The following is a 21446-nucleotide window of genomic DNA, read 5'->3' as shown; positions in this document are numbered from 1 at the left end:
CTCCTCTCCCTCTCTGCGAGACAGCGAACGAATGAATCCCGCGCACGCTCCCAGTAGCGATGACTGCTACTATTATTATTATACCAGCACGACGAGTGCCGCAGTTGCGAAAACCTCACGCTCTCACAACGACAACGACGACAAAGGGGATGTGGGGGCGAGCGATGAAAGGCGGCCATCGCAGTTGTCTCGGTGACAGGAGGCGAAACCCGGAGCCGGAGGCGCAACCCCCGGAGCGAGGCCCTCGACAAAAAGCGCTCGCTGAGAAATGCTGAAAAAAAATCATCATTACGCACACAGGTTCGCTCCCCCGAGCGTGAACTCTATCACAAATTAATATTATTCAATACGCATAAATGACCGTTTAGCTGCATTGCCCCAATTTATGGTTGTTAAGAAGCAACATTTTTTTTTTACTACGCTCAGCCACCTGCTTCGTTATGCGCTGCTCAAAGTTTAATTAAGATTTCACGGCCATCGAGAGCGAGGATCCGGGCAACCCTTTCCAAGTGTGGGCGAGGCCCGCGGCTTAATGAGGCTCGTGAAGAGGCCATCGCGAGGCAACTTAGCGGGCGTAATGACAGCGGCAGTCAGTCGTACAGATCCCGCATTAGAATTCCCTCTTCCTCCTCCCCTCCTCCTCCTGCTCTCATCACGCGCGAAGCGGCGCGAAAAGCCGCGGCCGCGTTCGCCGCTTGTGGCAGAGGCTCGCGGTTCGAAGCCGTCGAGGCCGCCCTGGTTATCACCGGTGGCGTGTGTGTGTGTCTGTTAACCGTAGCATGCCACGTGCCGTCTGCTGCACGGGTGGACGCGGGGAAGATACGGAGGAGGGCATTTTGTTATTCCGGCGTCGTGGTCACGAAATTTGACAGATGAGAGATTTTAAAAACAAATCAATTTGTGTAACACTCTGTCGAAAGCGTCGCACCCTGGCGGTAGCGTAATGCCCGCTTGCAGGCGAAATTCTATTTTGCTGCACAGGGGCAGCTGCCACTGTGGGTTGTTGAGGAGGGGGGCGTTTAAAATGTGTTGAGATTATGTAATTCAAAGTTTTAGATCACCGTGAGAGGCAGGGCGCGCTATCAAAACACAAAGGGCTCTCATTACCATGGGCGTACCAGGGCACATCTCGATCTGGGCAATAACCGTGGCTGTCCCACCGTGTGTTCGGGTTGTATAACCGCGTGTTGTTCGGCGTGATATCCGACGTTTCACTGCACGTGCCGAGAGCTTCTGGTGACGATATGACGGTGATGCTGTAAGTTGAACAAACACGTGGCAAAATCCGAAAAGCACTTCAACGAAGTGGCTCCTCGTCACGTGGACATTGATAGCAGCCAAATACTCTACACGCACGGTGAGTCTAAGTGTGGAGGGGGGAAACCCGGAGGACCCAGAGAACAATCCATGCCACCACGGGAAGAACACGCGGAACTCCAAACATACAGCAGGCGTCAGGGTCTGGATCGAAACACCCACGACCTCCTGCATACCAGGCGAGGTAGTTAACAGCTCCACGCAGCGCATAGCCGTACTGCACAACCCAGTACCAGGCGATGAGATCATTGTAATATAGAGCAGCCTAAACTACGGCACACATCAGCGCGTTGAAGACCGAGTTGGTATTGACTTAATAGCGAAAAAGGGGGGTAGGGGGGGGTGTAGAAAGAAAATAGAAAAATAGCCACAATATTTTGAAGCCCAATCTTTGAGCCCTCCGCAAAGGGACTCGTGACAGCTGAAACACAGCTGACTTTCAATTACCGCGAGTGTCCCCTAACCCTGTTGCCCAGGCGCAGGGAGAAAGCTGCTGACACAAAAGGAACGGGCGAGAGTCAAAAGCTTACGGCTCATTTATAAACCCTTCCCGCTTCTGCTGCTTCCCCTGGGCATAGGACGAGGGAGCAACGGCGGACACCGTCGGTGTCTTTGGGTTGGGAAGAGAAGGGGCAGCGGGTGGGGAGAGGGACCCTGGTGGTGGTGGTGGTGGTGTGTGGGGGTGGGGGAGGTATTGATGGTGGGGAAGAGGATGCGAGGGTTTCGGGGTGTGGGCGGGATGAGGTGGTGGGGGTGTTTTGTGCAGAAAGGGTCGTGTGTGTTCGCCAACGTGGAGCCAATTAGGGATACAATCCCTTTGCAGGCCACGGCAGGATAATGACGATAATAGTAGTAAGAAAATAAATAAAACGGAAAACGCGCTATCATTTCGTGTCACTTCGAGAGAAAAAAGAAAGAATATCTCGCGACGTTAATGAAATGCATATTTATTCTTCACCGCTAATTACACAATAACAGGAGGGAGGGCTGGCAGGGAATGAGGTCATGCCGAACGATTCCAGGGAGTGGCGGGCGGGGGGGGGGGGTCTCTGTGGATGTGGGAGCAAAAAAAAAGAATTCGCCGTAAGAGAGGGGGGAAAAATTGGGTATCTGAAAAGATTATAAATTACGAGTCGCTGTTGATGTTTAATACATGAGAATATCATAGCCACACGCGCCCACCATTTTACTCCGCGCGTCAATTGTGGACACTTCTCACATGCTCATTGCCATTAACCTAATGAGACACCGGCAAAGGTCTATTAAATTTTAATTTCAAGTGCTAAATTATGCAATTCTCTCTCTCTCCGTCTCTCCCATGCAAGCGAGAAACACCAAAAAAAAAAACGATTTTACATACAGCGGAATAAACAAAAAATAGCGGCCGGCAAAATTGTTGTTGTTGTTTTGATTTGTTTTCAAGGCGCATTAACCCAACGAGAATTACGACGGCGCCATAAATAGGAACAGCTGCGAAAGCAATTCTGGTCTCGCTGTCAGTGGCAGAAACAAAGCAAAAGCGCGCGGGCGCGGCGCCCCAAATAGCTCAGGAGGTTACTCCGGATTCGCGAAAGCGCATTAGAGGTTGCATCAAACATCGCCTCAAATAAAATTTTTAATAAACATAACACGTCGATGAACATGAAGGACCCTCCCGCCCCCTTTCCCCCGAATTAATCTCTCTCATCTCTATCTTGTGCGCCCTCTCTCTGCTCATCTCATTACGAAATCCGTCTCTCGTTCTACGACGCTGGCGTGTTCCACCGCTACTCTGTTGCCTACATTACATCTCAACGCATCTATCTCTCGTCTCTAGCTCTTGTGTCATCTCGCTCGCGAAGATTTGGCAACTTGGGACATTAAAGCGCCCAGCCCCCTCCCACTCCCCCCAAAAAAGTCTGCTTATTGCCCTTAATGGGCTAGCCCCACCACTGACAGTAGCATGTTGATATATACACGTACGGTATGAAAGTTAGGGGCTTCTTAACACAATAACTAATGTATCCTTCTCATCTCTATGTCGCCTGCATCTCCCTCGTCTCACCTCACGACATATTCTGCTGCATCTTGTCCATATCTGTCTCCTGTGACCTCTCACTGAAATCGAAAGCCCCCCCCCCCATAATAATTTCTGCTTAAGCCAGCCCCACACCCATAACCCAACCCCCCCAATTAGGGTTATCCCCACCATTGCCAGCCACGCTTTTCTCCGAAACGCTTCGCGGTTCCAAATTTCTATTTTTTGTTACAAAGATATCCTCCCGATAAGTCACGCACGGGAAGCTGTGGGGCGCGTGAATCAATTCCGGACTCCCCTTAGCTGGGGGCGTTCCCAGGCTCCCTAACGAGGATGCTGCTCCGTGCACACTCGGCTACCCACGGGCTAGGAGAAAGAGGAGGAGAGCCGGGTAGAGAGGAGAAGAGCCGGGGAGGAGGAGGAGGGGGGGGAGGTGGAGCAGATTGTTACGCATAGTCGACCAGCGGCACTCGATGAAGCAAACTAACAAACAAACACGTCGCTTTGCAGCCCTCCGCGGGCACAGCGCGCCGCGGATGTATTTCTATCGACGCGCAAACGCGAAGGGAGAAAAGTCTCCCAATTATTACGGGCGGGCAACGATAAAGAACGAAGTGCCGTTATTCGTGTGCCGGCTCGCACGTTCTCTGCCAACAAAACCGATGCACACCGCGCGTTCGCCAAAGTGTAATTAGCGTCGAAGACGTCACATTTTGTTTTTGATCACAAAGATTAGGGCATTTCTTTGTCTTCCCAAGTACACAACAGAGAGATGCAGATTGACCGGCCGTACGGAATGCTGGGAAAAATGCTGTTAAACGAACACCCGTTCACGATTTGACACGGCGCACTCGGGAGGATGAGTGGCCAGCACCACGCCCGTGCATGCCGTAGTCCCCCCCCCACCCCAGTGCTGATGTTCACACGTCTCCAGGTAATTAATCATTTCAGGTTGAGTCGACAAAGAGGAGGCACCCGAGAGCGGTTCAGATAGCACGCGCCCCCTGATGTCAGCCGTGGCCCAGAATCAAATTAGGTCACCGCGTTCATAACGCGAGAACCCCCACGCTTCAGCACTGCCGGTCACGGCGGGTTGGCGAAGGTGGGAAGCCACCGAACTGGTCCCGATATCACCGGCCACTGATGATAGCCGTGGGCAGGAATCACACTGAGACCGCCGGTGGTTTGTTGTAGCGCGGCGTGCTCACGGCTGCAACGCCATTCCACAGACAAAGCAAAGATCCCCCCCCATCCCGTATAGCGTTGACAGTCGTTTGGGGAAAGTGCTGTTAGCGAGTACCCATGAAGGCAGTCCCACATCGCACCGGGTACTCATTTCGAGGCTGAGTCGAGTCCCTAGACAAAGATCCCCCTATAGCCTTAACAGACTGTTGGGGCAAGTGCTGTTAGCGAGTAGAACCTATGAAGGCCGGAACGGCACACGAGGGGGTGGGTAGCCAGCACCATGCCAGGTCGCCTTCGTCTCCCCAGTGGCGATGTTTACACATCGCACCAGGTACTCATTTGAGGCTGAGTCGACCTAGGGGAGGCCCGAAACTGGTTCAGATAATTGTCACTGGTGTTGGCCGTGAGCGGGTGTCCAGGTTCGTAGCGAAGCGAGGTAACCTTTACACTAACGCTCCTCATTTGAGGCCGAGTCGAGTCCCGAGACACACAAAGACAAAGAGCCCTTATATAGCCTCAACAGACTGTTGGGGCAAGTGCTGTTAGCGAGCACCTATGAAGGCCGGCACGGCACACGAGAGGGTGGGAGACCAGCACCGCGCCCGGTCGCCTTTGTCTCCCTAGCGGTGACGCGCACACACACAAACGAATGCGAACTCACGCACATGGGAACGCGCGCGGTCATTGGCACGCACGCGTTCCAGATTTACACCTCCGAATTCCGAGGCTACTGCGCGTAATGAATGCAAAAGGAGGAGCGCTATTGATCAGCTGTGTACGCGGTGATGAAAAATACAATTCCTTGCCTGCGCATGACCGCGGTACGGCGCGGCTTTGTCTAATGGGGGTGCATTTCATTAAAGCTGCCGGTGACATCTGTGAGCTTAACCCAGATAAGGTCTGGCGGCGCGAGCTCATCACATTAATAATCATTGGAATAGTGGGGCATCGTGGTAGTCCCCTAATGGTTACAGGTCCGTGATGAATGCCTGCACGGCGCTTTAATTCGGCACCGGGTCCAATGGACGTTGACGCCGACGGATCATTAAAGAATTGTTGTTGTTCAATTATTGAAGGCGGATCGGGTTCAAAACGATGAAGTGCCGTGGGGGCGAAGACGCTGAACATAAAAATTGTTCGCTGGAGGAGGCGTGAGAGAGGGGGGTGGGGGTGGAGGGATGGGGGGGGGGCACACCGACACGCATTTGATTCATAATTCGTTTCTCTTGGGTGAAATTATAACCCTCCACTATCCGGCAAAAGTCAAACAAATGAAGTTGCCACACGTGTGTGTGCCCTCCCTCCCCATACACGTGTGTGTGTGTGTGCCCTCCCTCCCCACACACGTGTGTGTGTGTGCCCTCCCTCCCCACACACGTGTGTATGTGTGTGTGTCTGTGTGTGTGTGCAGTGTGTGTGTGTGTGCAGTGTGTGTGTGTGTGCAGTGTGTGTGTGTGTGCAGTGTGTGTGTGCAGTGTGTGTGTGTGCAGTGTGTGTGTGCAGTGTGTGTGTGTGTGCAGTGTGTGTGTGTGTGCAGTGTGTGTGTGCAGTGTGTGTGTGTGTGCAGTGTGTGTGTGTGTGCAGTGTGTGTGTGTGTGTGCAGTGTGTGTGTGTGTGTGCAGTGTGTGTGTGTGTGCAGTGTGTGTGTGTGCAGTGTGTGTGTGTGTAGTGTGTGTGTGTGTGCAGTGTGTGTGTGTGTGTGTCTGTGTGTGTGCAGTGTGTGTGTGTGCAGTGTGTGTGTGTGCAGTGTGTGTGTGTGCAGTGTGTGTGTGTGCAGTGTGTGTGTGTGTCTGTGTGTGTGTGCAGTGTGTGTGTGCAGTGTGTGTGTGTGTGTGCAGTGTGTGTGTGTGTCTGTGTGTGTGCAGTGTGTGTGTGTGCAGTGTGTGTGCAGTGTGTGTGTGTGTGTGTGCAGTGTGTGTGTGTGTGCAGTGTGTGTGTGTGTGTGTGTGCAGTGTGTGTGTGTGTGTGCAGTGTGTGTGTGTGTGTGTGCAGTGTGTGTGTGTGTCTGTGTGTGTGTGCAGTGTGTGTGTGCAGTGTGTGTGTGTGTGTGCAGTGTGTGTGTGTGTGTGCAGTGTGTGTGTGTGCAGTGTGTGTGTGTGTGCAGTGTGTGTGTGTGTGCAGTGTGTGTGTGTGCAGTGTGTGTGTGTGTGCAGTGTGTGTGTGTGTGCAGTGTGTGTGTGTGTGCAGTGTGTGTGTGCAGTGTGTGTGTGTGCAGTGTGTGTGTGTGTGTGTGTGCAGTGTGTGTGTGTGTGCAGTGTGTGTGTGTGCAGTGTGTGTGTGCAGTGTGTGTGTGTGTGCAGTGTGTGTGTGTGTGCAGTGTGTGTGTGTGCAGTGTGTGTGTGTGTGCAGTGTGTGTGTGTGCAGTGTGTGTGTGTGCAGTGTGTGTGTGTGTGCAGTGTGTGTGTGTGCAGTGTGTGTGCAGTGTGTGTGTGTGTGCAGTGTGTGTGTGTGCAGTGTGTGTGTGTGTGCAGTGTGTGTGTGTGTGTGCAGTGTGTGTGTGTGTGCAGTGTGTGTGTGTGCAGTGTGTGTGTGTGTGTGCAGTGTGTGTGTGTGCAGTGTGTGTGTGTGCAGTGTGTGTGTGTGTGTGTGCAGTGTGTGTGTGTGTAGTGTGTGTGTGTGTGTGTGCAGTGTGTGTGTGTGTGCAGTGTGTGTGTGTGTGTCTGTGTGTGTGCAGTGTGTGTGTGTGTGCAGTGTGTGTGTGTGCAGTGTGTGTGTGTCTGTGTGTGTGTGCAGTGTGTGTGTGCAGTGTGTGTGTGTGTGTGCAGTGTGTGTGTGTCTGTGTGTGTGTGCAGTGTGTGTGTGCAGTGTGTGTGTGTGTGCAGTGTGTGTGTGTCTGTGTGTGTGTGCAGTGTGTGTGTGCAGTGTGTGTGCAGTGTGTGTGTGTGTGCAGTGTGTGTGTGTGCAGTGTGTGTGTGTGCAGTGTGTGTGTGTGTGTGCAGTGTGTGTGTGCAGTGTCTGTGTGTGTGTGCAGTGTGTGTGTGTGTCTGTGTGTGTGTGCAGTGTGTGTGTGTGTGCAGTGTGTGTGTGTGCAGTGTGTGTGTACAGTGTGTGTGTGTGTGCAGTGTGTGTGTGTGCAGTGTGTGTGTGTGTGTGCAGTGTGTGTATGTGCAGTGTGTGTGTGTGTGCAGTGTGTGTGTGTGTGTGCAGTGTGTGTGTGTGTGCAGTGTGTGTGTGTGCAGTGTGTGTGTGTGTGCAGTGTGTGTGTGTGTGCAGTGTGTGTGTGTGCAGTGTGTGTGTGCAGTGTGTGTGTGTGTGCAGTGTGTGTGTGTGTGCAGTGTGTGTGTGCAGTGTGTGTGTGTGTGTGTGCAGTGTGTGTGTGTGTGTGCAGTGTGTGTGTGTGTGTCAGTGTGTGTGTGTGTGTGTGCAGTGTGTGTGTGTGTGCAGTGTGTGTGTGCAGTGTGTGTGCAGTGTGTGTGTGTGTGCAGTGTGTGTGTGTGTGCAGTGTGTGTGTGTGGCCACAATTTATTCTTATTCTCATTCTTCTTCTTCAGCAAACCGGCGAAATGTTGAAAAATTTGAGTCATTTTTACCATTTTGTCCGACGTTTCTGTGCCCCCCCCACATCGTAATAAAGCACACGCTCTTTGTCCATCGGCCTAGAGGCGTTACAGACCGATACCACTCAGCTGCATTCGCTTCAAGGAGCCAACCTTTGGGTGCACGGTTTCTACCCAGCTCGTCTCGCGAGCAGGCAGCGAGCGGCAGGCTCGCTACACAAGTCTCTGTTAAGTGTATCGCGTCCAGTGGGAGCAGAAGCGGATCCCCGGCAAGAAGACGAATCAAACCGCAACCATACGGATGTCACGAATGTTCCCAATACAAATGCCGTAACATTTTCAAAGTGACGTTCTTTTTTCTCCCTCCCTCCCTCCCTAAATCCCGCCCTCCCTCCTCCTCATTTCGCCTCGCTCACTTGTCTACAAAGGCAGCTTACAGCGGTGTACTTTGTACGGGTTGCTTGGCGGTGCCCGGACTTGTCGGGCTTCACGCGAGAGATTGAGCAACACGTGCCTCTCAATCCAATCGACTGCGCCTATCGGCATCAGCGCACCGCGTGCGCTCATCTCGCACTCGCCGACAAATTCGCATCCCGCGGAATCTCTCGCAGGCAAGGACACACAAACAATACAATAGATGCATCTCACCGCGCACTTCCTAATTAAACCATCCGGCTTTCGGTGGCACGGGTAATGAATAATTGCAAATTAATTCGCCGCGTAGCGCGCGCTGATGGAAAACTGCCCGACAGCAACTAGCGAAGCGAAGCTAAAAACATTTTCTTCACCACATAAAGCCCACTGACCTGTGAGCTCTGTTTCAGATACGACCTGGCCACACGTGATAGCGTATTGAAGTGGATCATATTATTATCATCATCATCATCACGTGGAGGAATGTATAGTCGCAGCCAAATAATCGTCAACGCGTGTTGACTCTAAATGTCGAGTGAAAGCGGACGAACTCGGAGAAATATCCGTGCGATCACCACGGAGAGACACACAGAGAGAGAGAGAACACGCGGAATCCAAATATACAACAACAGGCACCGTCAGGGACCGGTGATCGAACCCATGCTTAACTCCTACCGAGCAGACGGAGGGGGGATATCACGCCGTCGCGGGTGCGCGCAAAAGCCGGGCGAGGCGATTGCGAAAAAGGACGCGGGCCCAGGCGTAACGTCGGCGTCTCCGCGGGACAAAACAAAAACAGTCTGCACGCGTCCCATGAAATGCGGTTCTAAAATGCGCGATGATGTAATCTGATTTTGCAGCAGCATGGCAAGAATGACGTTTCCTCCAATTCCTAACGGTGCCCCGAAAAAATAAACAAGTAAACCCGTAAAAACAAAGTTTTTCACTATAAATCCTTTATATGCGTGGCGGCTAGAGTCTTCTCGTCCTCTGGCTTGAGATGGCTGCCACCTATGGGTCAGATGATTGTCCGCCAGTATTAAGCAATTGGTAATTAAATATTTTATTTGTTTTCCCTAAACAGTGCAAAATTTTGGGAATTTTTTTTTCACGAACATTAATTGTCTCGCACAACGAGTCTGTGTGGAAAATGTCAGCTCGATTGGATCACGGGAAGTGGGTTAAAAAACGACCAAAAGATGTGCACGGTCGTAAGCAAGCAAGCAAGCACGCAAGCAAGCACGCAAGCAAGCGAACTTAATATAAAGGATTTAACAAGTAAACCCGTAAAAACAAAGTTTTTCAATCTAAATCCTTTATATGCGTGGCGGCTAGAGTCCTCTCGTCCTCTGGCTTGAGATGGCTGCAATCTATGGGTCAGATGATTGTCTGCCAGTATTAAGCAATTGGTAATTAAATATTTAATTTGTTTTCCCTAAACAGTGTAAAATTTTGGAAAAAAAATTTCACGAAAATTAATTGTCACACACAACGAGTCTGTGTGGAAAATGTCAGCTCGATTGGATCACGGGAAGTGGGTTAAAAAACGAGCGAAATATTTGCACGGTCCTAAGCAAGCAAGCGAACTTAATATAAAGGATTTAAAATATATTCGCTTGTGGAGGACGCGGGGATCTATCCCGCGACCTTTGGCATGGGAAGCGAGGGCGCTACCAACTGCGCTACTCCGCCACGGCCCGTGGAGGGGTTACGCTCTGGGCTCTTATACTGTGACGTTCAGCCAAAGCGATGAATGAGTTCTATTTGAATATATGTAAAATAAAAAATTTTTGCCTAAAAAGTGTAAAATTTTGGGAATTTTTTCACGAACATAAATTGTCTGGCACAACGAGTCTGTGTGGAAAATGTCAGCTCGATTGGATCACGGGAAGTGGGTTAAAAAACGACCGAAAGATTTGCACGGTCGTAAGCAAGCAAGCAAGCACGCAAGCAAGCACGCAAGCAAGCACGCAAGCAAGCAAGCGAACTTAATATAAAGGATTAAAAAAAACAAAGACGACAACGAAATTAGGAAAGGCGTCACGAGAATGTTTCTATCGGTAAAGTCACAAGCGCTCCCACCTGATGACGGACACGCATGTGTTGCACCCGAAACGTCGTGATTTATTTTATTTGATACCTACGTGACTTTACCGAAAGAATCAAAGAGTTATGAATTCCTGCAGTCGCGAAAGCCTCAAATCAAAATTGAGAATGTTTATTTTATTTGAAATCTACTGCACATATGTGTATACATATATAACATTTTTTCCATAACAATTAAAAAAAACGGTACAAAGTACAGCCCTGCAGTTACTTTCTGTGGATAAACCAACGGGTCCGCGGGGATAGCTAAACATGCATTGAAGAAAATGAAAACAAAAATAACCCAACGTCTATAATGTTACAACCGTTTCTGTCTGATGGGTGAAAGTCAAAGGTCAAGTGAGTGTCACATTTACTTGCTCGCGGGAACTAAGGCGTGCGTAACAATTTGGAGTTCATAACACGAACAGCATTTATTCACCATCGGAGAGCAAGAGGGAGAATGATTCAAAGACAGACGGTCGGGAGGGCTGCCAGAACCGCCGCTACTAACAATTGCCCGAGCTATGCGATCCTCTATTGGGATGCTTTTTTTCCTCCCCCAAAAGTATTGTATTGAATAAACAATTCAGGCACACACACAGAGCGGACATGTATGGGGATTGACAGCAGGAAAGACACAATGTGAATTACAACGTTTATTACCAACGTTTTATATTTTTAATCTGTTTATGCGATGTGTTTGAATAAACTCGTATAACCCGCTTGGGAATGGACGGGGGTTGGGGGGGGGATAAAACTATAAACTAAACAATTAATTTTTATTTTGCCAGGTAAGGCCTACCGAGCTATGTAGCTCTATTTTCTAGAAGCGACTTGGCCACAAATGATCGCTCAACGAAGTGGCTTATCACGTGGAAATGTATCGCAGCCAAATGCACTAAACGCACGTTGTTTCTAAATGTGGAGGGGAAACCCCGTAGGACCGCCAGAAAATCTACGCGACCACGGGGAGAGAGAGACACGCAAACTCCAAATATACAACAGGCGTCAGGGTTGGGATCAAATCCACGGCCTCCTGTATACCAGGCGAGGTAGTTAACATCTCGCCACCGTGGCACCAATTCCAAACATCCCAATAGAGGAGGGCCCTTCTTCGTCGCCTGCTGGCAGAAGGGCCCTGACTCGACAGATCTCTAAAGATCCCCGAACAGGACCCTGCGGGGTGGGCTGGTAGGAGCGAATAACCAAAGAATATAAACATAATGTATTATTACACTTGTTTAGCCAGGAAAGCCCCACTGAGTCTAAAGGTTTTTGTAGGGTCCTGCCAAGTATTTGCAGTAGGGGGCGATGTTGCTACACCGAATCGGACGATACGAAGGGAGAGTGTGAGGCCTATTTCTAGACTTTAGGCCTAGCTGTAGGCGTTAGGCCGCTGTGAGTAAATTTTTAATTTAAATGTTTTAATTATTTATGTAAAAGCTTTAAATGTAAATGTTTCTATTTAAAAACATCAGGGAATGTAACATTGTTAAACATTAACTCCCTTTCACACACGCGGAGGTACGATACGAAGAGAGAGTTTGAGGTCTACTTCTAGGCTTTAGGCCTAGCTGTAGGCTTTAGGCCGCCGTGAGTTAATTTTTAATTTAAATGTTTTTATTATTTATGTAAAAGCTTTAAATTTAAATGTTTCTATTTAAAAGCATCAGGGAATGTAACATTGTTAAACATTAACTCCCTTGCACACACGCGGGGGTACGATACGAAGGGAGAGTTTGAGGCGTAGTTCGAGGCTTTAGGCCTAGCTGTAGGCTTTAGGGCGCTGTGAGTTAAATTTTAATTTAAAAGTTTTAATTAAAAGCTATCTCAGGGAATTATAAGGGAATGTTGCACTTGTTTAGCCAGGAAAGCCTCATTAATTTAAAGGTTTTAATTAAAAGCTATCTGAGAGAATTATAAGGGAATGTTACACTTGTGTAGCCAAGAAAGCGTCACTGAGTCTAAAGGTTTTTGTAGGGTCATGCCAAGTGTTTGCAGTAGGGGGCGATGTTGCTACACGGACGGACGATATAATCTATTGTAGGCTGGTCCACTTCGTTGCTACCAGTATAACGGTGGGTACTGGTAATCGTGCTCTTCCACACTGGTCAGACGTTTCACACACAGAGGAGCCACCACACGCGAAACTGCCAATATCGTCGAGGAGCATAAACCATGAAGCGAACTGCGGTCATCCTCGCAGCGGCTTTTAGCTGGCCACTAAACAAAGACGGTCACTCGCATCGCGCGGCGCTTTCAGAAGCGCTTCCCCGGTTGTCGGCAACGACACTTGGAAGCCACTTGGAGCTATGCACTTTTAAATCTTTCTGAATTGAAAACTAATTTCTTCAGAAGTTTTTCTTGCGTGTTAAGTTTGTTGTACGGTTGACACGTAACGGTGTGAAAGAAGTTCCACACACACACACACACTCGACTAAACCGTGCGATGAACATTCCATGAATAAACCTCTCATCAGTTTCCGAACGAGACTCAAAGGCACTCGGTGTGCTCATGCGGGCTGCGATTCCTGCAAACAGATAAATGCCGCGCTCAGCCCGAAAACTCAGGCCTTTCGCAACTTTTTCGATTTAAAGCTTTCGTGACTGCAGGGATTCATCTTCTTGGTTCTTTCGGTAAAGTCACGTAGAAGGGAAGTAATACAATAATAAAAATAAAACATGGCGAATGGCGGTTGTCGTTGTTGTGTGTGCTCGCTAACAGCACTTGCCCCTACAGTCTGCTCAGGCTATACGGGGGAACTTAATCTTTGTCTTTGTGTCTGTGCGCGCGCGTGCGTCAGTTAGCGCGCCGCGCTACGAACCCGGCCACCCGGGGTGGATTCCCGCAACTTGACGCAAAGTTGACTTTCTCGTATCGATCACCGCCCCGCGTGAACGCCGCGCGCATCGACCGTCGCGGTACGTTCTGTGCCACGCGCAGCGACGAGTTCCACCGGCCAAGAATAGGCGACGAAGGAAACGTACCACCACCCCCCCCTCTCTCCCACCCCAGTCATTAGTTTCTCTCTCTCACCCCCACGGTATTAATGCCGCAGCGAGCCGAAAGAGGGCCGCCACTATCAATCGAGGAAGTGGCACCGCGCTGCGAGATGAGAGCCGCACCAGCATCGCCCGACTGCCGGTCACAGCGCGCGTGCGTGTCTGTGCGCGCGCGTGCGTGTGTGTGCGTCTCTGTGCGTCTGTCGGGGGAGCGCTAGTGTAGCGGTTAGCGCGCTGCGCTATGAACCTGGCCACCCGGGTTCAATTCCCGCTCACGGCTAACACCAGTGACGATTATCTGAACCGATCCCGGGCCTGCCCTAGGTCGACTCAGCCTCAAATGAGTACCCGGTGCGATGTTGAAACATCGCTACTGGGGAGACAAAGGCGGCCTGGCGTGGTGCTGGCCAACCACCCCCTCGTGTGGTGTGCTGGCCTTCGTAGGTGCTCGCTAACAGAACTTGCCCCAACAGTCTGTCAATACTATCTGGGGAAATTTGTCTTTGTTACATCCATCGCTTAATTTCATCGGGTTGCCAGGTTCGTAGTGCAGCGCGCTAACCACTGCGCCACCGCTCCCACACATGGATGTAAAAATCAAACTAGCATCTGGTGGTGGCTGCCACCTAAGGTGCGTTTCACTCCATCATCATCATCATCGTCATCATCGTCATCGTCGTCATCGTTATTCACTATGACCGTGGGACATCGTCCCTCCAAACGACGCGTCCTGTACAATCCCACTTTATTTCCTTTAACATTCATAATTATCTTTTTAACTCGCATTCAGTTATTTAATCCACGTGCTATTCTTTCCTCCTGTTTCTCAATGTAAACGTCTCCAAAGTATTTTTTTTGCAGAACCACTTTTTTGTCAATAATTTTGGTCGGTTTACAATTCAAACTCAAGCTTAATTCACAGTGGATCGTCTTTAATTGAGTTATTATGCCTGGAATCGAATTCAGGTTCGTTTTGCAGTGTGCGTGCTAATCACTGCACCACCGCTGCACCACCTCCCCTGCCCCCAGCTACAGCATAGCAGCTAAAGGTACAGCCCTGCAATTGCTCGCTTGTGCCACTGCTTTATGGAAAGACCCCCACTAGACGGACCTCGAAAGAGCCCCAGCTCTTGGTCTGCTCTTCCACGCTAAGGACATTGGGCCGACGCTTCCTCGTTGACTCAGACGTGTTGGAGAGCGGTGGGCGTACCCACACTCTACCGCACCGCACGCGACCTGCCGATGCGGGAGATCGAATCAAACCGGAAGTCCGGAGTCACGGTTAATTATACCACCGTGGCAGCATACGATGGAAGCAGACGAAATGACTTCGGCAAAAAACCTGGGCGTTCTTGAACATAATTCGTTATCTTGTGGTAGTTAAAACTTGCAAATACATGATCCCCCATGTGACCTCGACAGACTTTTGGGGCACGTGCTGTTAGCGTGTAGCACCCATGAAGGCCGGCACACACACGCACACACACACACACGCCCACTTTACAAATCGAGGAAAGGAAATTCCAACAGATTTGACGTGAGAAAAGATGCTTCCAGCTGCTAATGTTGTTATGTACCGTGTATGTTGGTAATTCTCAGAAGCATATATTTTATAAGTGCCTTAATTACGAAAACACAGTGTAACAATATGTCGCCAGTAGAGGTTTAGGGCTTGAGTCAAGGGCACACACATTTAAAACTAAATTGTTACGGTATTCTCTGGATAATAGAAACAAAAAACATTCCGGAAATTAAGACTCACCCCAAATCCTGTGCCAACGGTGTCATTTGAGTTTATAGAGGCGTGATCAATCACTCACCCACACAACAACAACAACCGCCGTTCGCCACTAAGTGGCGGTAACGTCACCACGGTGCGTGTGCCAGGCTAGGTGCACCTTGACGCCTTACGTGAAGTGTCAAAGGCTCGCTTGGATGAAGGTCACGAGGCAGAACTCGGGTGCCGTGGGGGGTTGACCGACACACGTCCCGTTTGTCTCAGGATCGTCCTCTCCCTATTGAGAAGGTTTAGCTGATGTCATGGGAAAACGGCAAAGACTTCCCAGGTTTCGATTTAAAGATTTCGTGACTGCAGGGATTCATATTTTTGGTTCTTTCGGTAACGTCACGTAGAAGGGAAATAATAAAATAATGATGATTTCTTGTGTTGCAATCGAAACGTCGTGATAATTGTATTGTTTGATTTTGTATTATTTTATGATCATATTATTTCCCTTCTACGTGACTTTACCGAAAGAACCAAGAATATCTTCCCAGGTTATTAGAAGTTCCTGTTTTTGTCGGTTGCGGAATAATAATAACTAAATAGAGCACCACATTTAGGTGCAAGCATCTCCTCTTCCGCTATTGCGAGATACTCATCTCCTTCCTATGAAATGTCGCGGGGGGTTATTTTGCCAGATTCAGAATATTTACTTATACTGGAGGAATCCGATGAACTATCAAGCTCTTTGTTTTCACAGCTGTATTTCAAAGGTGGGGGTGGTGTTGGTGGGGGAGAGCACATTTGGCACTCCCAAAGGCACAATTTAACTCTCGCTCTTTCTTTTAGCTGAAAGGGGCGATGTAACAGCCAGAAACAATCGCATGCGGACAAGCAACCAGACGCAATTGACACGCAAGCAGTTGTCTTAAAGAGCAACGTTTCTCAGGATTGCCAGCATGATTTGCATATGATGACATCTTGCATACGCAAAGCATGCTGGCAGCGAAACACTAGATAACGTATGTGTTGCATGTGTAATAAAAGACTCCGTCAGGCACTGCTGGTCTCCGTTGGTGTTTTATTCAAGTTCTTTCTCCGCACCCCACTGGTCTCCTCCACGGACCAGCGTCGTCTCGCGCGCGCCCCGCACGCGCTTCCTCCTCAGCTCCTCCACTCGTCCTCACACCCCGCTGGTCCTGACAAGGGACCAGCGTCTCCTCTCGCGTGCCCCGCACGCTCCTCTCGCGTGCCCCGCACGCTCCTCTCGCGTGCCCCACACGCTCCTCTCGCGTGCCCCGCACACTCCTCCCTTAGCTCCCCTCTCGCGTGCTGCCCCGCACGCGCTCTCCCGTCAGTCGCTCCGTTCCTCCCCGCTCCGCACACCGCTGGCCGACAGTGTGCCGAAGCACCATCAGCCACGTGGCTGATGGCGCGGCGGCCACCCAACGTGGTCCCACTTCTTCACTCCATCAACTGACCCCGATCTCTTCCGGGCTCCCCTCTATATCCTCTCTCCCACGTGACCCTGACTCCTCCCCTTCCGGATCGTCCGATCCGGCCTTCCCATACTGCCCTGCTGGCTCCACCTCCATTCAGCTCGCTTCCCATTGGAGCCGAGGTGAACGGCGGCCCCTCCCACACGCCCCCCATACCAGCAGCAACCCCATTTACGCTCGCATTTCACATGCAAAAAAATGTGACGTAAACCGCGATATATAGTAGGATTCCCTGTGCCTTGGATTTCAAGGTGACGTATTGAGACAATACGTTTCATGGGAACACACAATACTTCCGCTGTATATCTTCTTCAATTTACAGCTGCACAGATTATATACAGGGTGCTACAAATTTAGTTGTAACACTTATATAGGTGCTATCGTATGGAGAAAGAACGGATAATACACTAAACCATGATAGAAAAAATGTATGTTGATAGCTTCAAAAAGTCCCCAGGTGCTATTGTTGCAAATTCTCAGAAGTGTGAACATTTTTTTTTAATCACCCTCTATATATAAAGAACTATAACGTGAGCATGGAAAAGTAGGCCAAATACCCCGAAGATGGCTTCGCCTTTTGCACTCACCGCAGCGGAAGCCCTTCCGCTAAGCAACGGCGCGAGCAGGCAATTGCCGGGGCTGCACCTTTAACCACTGTCGCCATTCCTATGACGCGCGGACGGAGCGGCGGTCACAGTCGGATCGCGCGCTGCACTCCGCACAAAAGCGACCTAAGTTCAATTCCCGTCTTCGGCGAGTCATCTTACTTGATACAGTTATCGTGCTGTGACGGTTCCACCCGAAGACGGAAGCTTGTGTTGCCTCCGAAACGTCGTGATTTATTTTTTATTTTTATTTTACTTTTATTAATTTAAATTGTTTTACCTACGTGACTTTACCGAAAAAAACCTAAGAATATGAATCAACTTATCTCAAATCATTCTCTCCCTGGGCGCACCCGAGCCCCTCTTGACCAACTCGCACCGAGTAGCGATTTGAACTTCTCTCTACTGCGCATAATAAAGGTTCTTGGGTCAGAACGCGTAAGTATAAATGTGTCGTAACCCTCCGCCACCCGACACGGCCGGTAAGGCTTGTCACGTAAACAACGCGCCCGTTGGTTACTACTTCAGCCCACCGGTGTGTTGGAGAGTAAACCCACAACATTTACAATTCGAGCACGACGTGTCGCCCGATGATGCCTGTTGATGTAGTTACCAGTGAAACCTGCACCTCCGACGAGAGATGGAGTGGTGAAATCAGCTCGCGTGTGCCGGTGGGTAGGTGGATCGTAAACATCTCGGAAAGCACGAGAGATGCTGAGGACTTCTGCTGGGTGGAGGGGGGGGGGAGAGGAGGCCTTCATCCAACAGTGGATTGATTACGGCTAGATGGTGATAAGAAATGCTTGCATGGTGATGCTTTGCATTATCTTCGACGGTCGCCCACTTCCTTTGGTGCTCCGTGTGGCTTGCTGAGATCGAGCCGAGCGTGAGAGCTGATTGGAGTTGGTGTACGCGGATGGTGGTCCCGTTGAGCCAGTTACCCAGATATGTTGCACGGGAAATCCGTGGTGCTGCGTCAGCACATTAACAGCAGTAGCAGCAGCAGCAACAAAACAAAGACAATAAGTAATGTTTAAAAGAACTTTTTTTTTTAAACACGCGTTTATGAAATGTACTAGTAATGGCAGAACTCCACGACTCCATGAAGTGGCCCCGAGGCTTGCCATAACGTAAGGGGACCGTGGCCAATTACAGCCAACGTCAGTTGAGCGTGGACAATTAGACCCAAGCCGAAACATAACATCTAAAAATTATGTAAAAAAAAAATTAATGATAGAATATAGTATTGTCATCAGTATGACATAAGTATACCATGTTTTCGGTCGATACCACATTGGGAAGTGGGTTAAAATTGAATTACAAGATTTGAGGATACAACAACAACGACAACAACAACGACAACAACAACAGACAGAGTGAGTTAAAAGAAAGCGTGTAAAACAAAGATCAACATTGCAGACGAGTACAGGGTACTCAGGGAATATTGCACGACTAACCAACGAGGTATTTAACCGCCATGATCGAAACTGCACGCTAATCAAAAACAGTGCAAATGTAGTATAAAAAAGTCAGGTGCTGGTGCAAGTCAGCTCGATGTTTGAGTCTAAAAGCGACACTAACACACGTGTGCGAGCTCGTGGCACCAGCAAAAAACGAGAATTAGGTGCAAGGTGCGCAAGTAAGCTCCGAGCTTTAGTTTAATAGGGACGGGGTGGGGGGTGGGAAACCAAACACCCACACAGAGAGATGTTCCATGTCAACATCAAGGGTATAGAAGGCACACACACGCGCACGCACGCGTCTCCCTAAAGCTGACGGGCATAAATTTGCACCCAGCCACCCACACACACCCCCCCCCCCCAAAAAACCCGCATCCCCCTTAATAAAAAAAATCGAGTTCGCACTCTGCGAGCGGCGCATCCGAAATGTGTTCGCGCGCGCGCCGCCAGCGCTTCGAGGCAGCTTAGCGGCGTGGATCTGCGCGCGCGCCTGCCACGTGTCAACAGGCACCGTCTCCACGGCTCCGCGCGCCGACGGTGAACGTCGAGACGCAACGCCATTAGGAAACACATTCTAATTTTCACCTCTCCTGTAGCGTAGACGGAAAGCTGGGAGGGGGTGGGTGGGTGGGTGGGAGGGGGTGGGTGGGGGGGAATTACTGACGGCGAAGTATTTTTGGATGTGAGTGACTATAAGTACGTGTATATATACACACACACACACACAAAGACAAAGATCCCCCGGATAGCCTTAACACGCTGTTGGGGCAAGTGCTATTAGCGAGCACCTATGAAGGCCGGCACAGCGCGTGGAAGAGGTGGATGGACGACACAGCGGCCCGGCCGCCTTTGTCTCCCGAGTAGCGATGTTTACATATCGCACCAGGCACTCATTTAAGGCTGAGTGGTCCAATGGGAGGCTCAGGACCGGTTTAAATAATCGTCACCGGTGTTGGCCGTGAGCGGGAAGGGAACTCGGGTCGCCGGGATCGTAGCGCAGCGCGCTAACCGCTGCACCACCGCTCACCCATACACACACGCACACACGCTTGCAGCACGTGTATGCTGCCACAGTGGTGCAATGGTTAGTACACTGGACTTGCAATCAAGAGGTCGACAGTTTGATTCGATCTCTTGGCGCGGCAGTTTCTTAAATTGCCCCCCCCTCCTCTCCAACTCTCCCCGCCTCTGTCCACTCAGCAGTAATTACGGGCGCGGTAAAGTTACGCGATCACAGTCGTGCGTGATTGGGTGAAGTGTGGGGGGTTACTCTCGTCTCTTGCGAGACGTCTGGCCAGCGTGAACGAGTGGGCCAAATGCCCTCTCGTGGGGCGGTCTAGAGCTCCCTCTGTCTCTCGTGTGGGGGCTCACACTCTCCACTTAATGGTACTGATTCGCGCATTCATGTCCACCCCCCCACTAACAAGTTAAACTCCTGTTTGGGTGTTAAATCAGCCAATTATTCGTCCAGAGCACGTGAAATAATTGCCAATGTTAGTTGAAATCAACGGTGATTGTCTTATGGAAAGCCTCGTCTCCCCGCCCCCCGCCACTCCGCCATAGGAATGTGGAATTTCCAGCAGTGTTTTAGGGCTGCAAACTGGAGATGAGCAGCGCATTTTGAGCTCGAAATATTTCTTTGGAACTTTTGTATATCCTCATCATCGTCGTCGTCACCATCATCATCACTTGCAGCTTGCAAATTAAAAGAAAATCGTGACAGATCAGTCGGTGTGTGGGCAGTCATTGCAACGTGTGGAACACAGTCATTATCGCGCTATGAAGAATATAGACATGGGGGCGGAGTGGGGGGGGGGGGGAGTTGAGTCCCCCCTACACCGCCCCCCCCTGCTAGAGGGCTTGGAAGAGGCATCGCACGTGTTCACGATGCCGGCAAACCTGCGACTTCTGCCGGAGGGCCTCGTCTCGACCCAAATTGAGTGGGCCTCTGTCGTGAGAAGTGTCCACCGACAATGATTTTCTCGGGCCGTAAGCGACGGAACAACGACCGCCACGAGCGCAACAGCAGCAGCAGCAGCGGCAGCAGCAGCGGCAGCAGCAGCAACCAACAGCACCGTAGCCACCACTGTCACGTTTGCGAGCGGCAGCCAGAGACAGCGCCGTCCAGAGCAGCTGCAGAGACAGGCAGGCTCGTCCAATTAACGTCGATGTGATGTCCGCGCAGGTGAAGCTAAGCCGAGCTCCTTCGCCGTCACGGTGAGTGATCGGATTGCTTCACGGAGGGGGGGGGTTAGGCAGGATGGGAGACTCCAGATCACACGGCGGCAATGCGGCAAAAAAAGCGTCGCCGCCGCTTTGATTCGACTGACGCCTTGACAATTTTAGCGTCAATTAGAGGCAGCGGGCCGGGGAACTTTGCTCGCCACTGTTGCTTGTAAACGGTTCGCGCGCGCTCGGACTAGCGGCTCGTAGCTTCACAAGTGTGTGCTTATAACGGAGGAATCCGATGAGCTGTGAAGCTCTGCTTCACACGGATGTCCAGTCGGGGCGGGTAAGGAGGTTACCACGACAAAGAATGCACAAACACGATAGCGGTGCAAAGCGCAAAGCAAGGTAATAAAATCACTCAAACACAGACAAATACAACCCTAAACCATCTCCATCACATCAGACAAAG

Source organism: Lampetra planeri, chromosome 37, assembly GCF_965212315.1.
Source record: "Lampetra planeri chromosome 37, kcLamPlan1.2.h2, whole genome shotgun sequence".
NCBI classification, from domain to species: domain Eukaryota; kingdom Metazoa; phylum Chordata; class Hyperoartia; order Petromyzontiformes; family Petromyzontidae; genus Lampetra; species Lampetra planeri.
The sequence above is the reverse complement of the archived record's forward strand: the minus strand, read 5'-3'. Positions refer to the sequence as shown.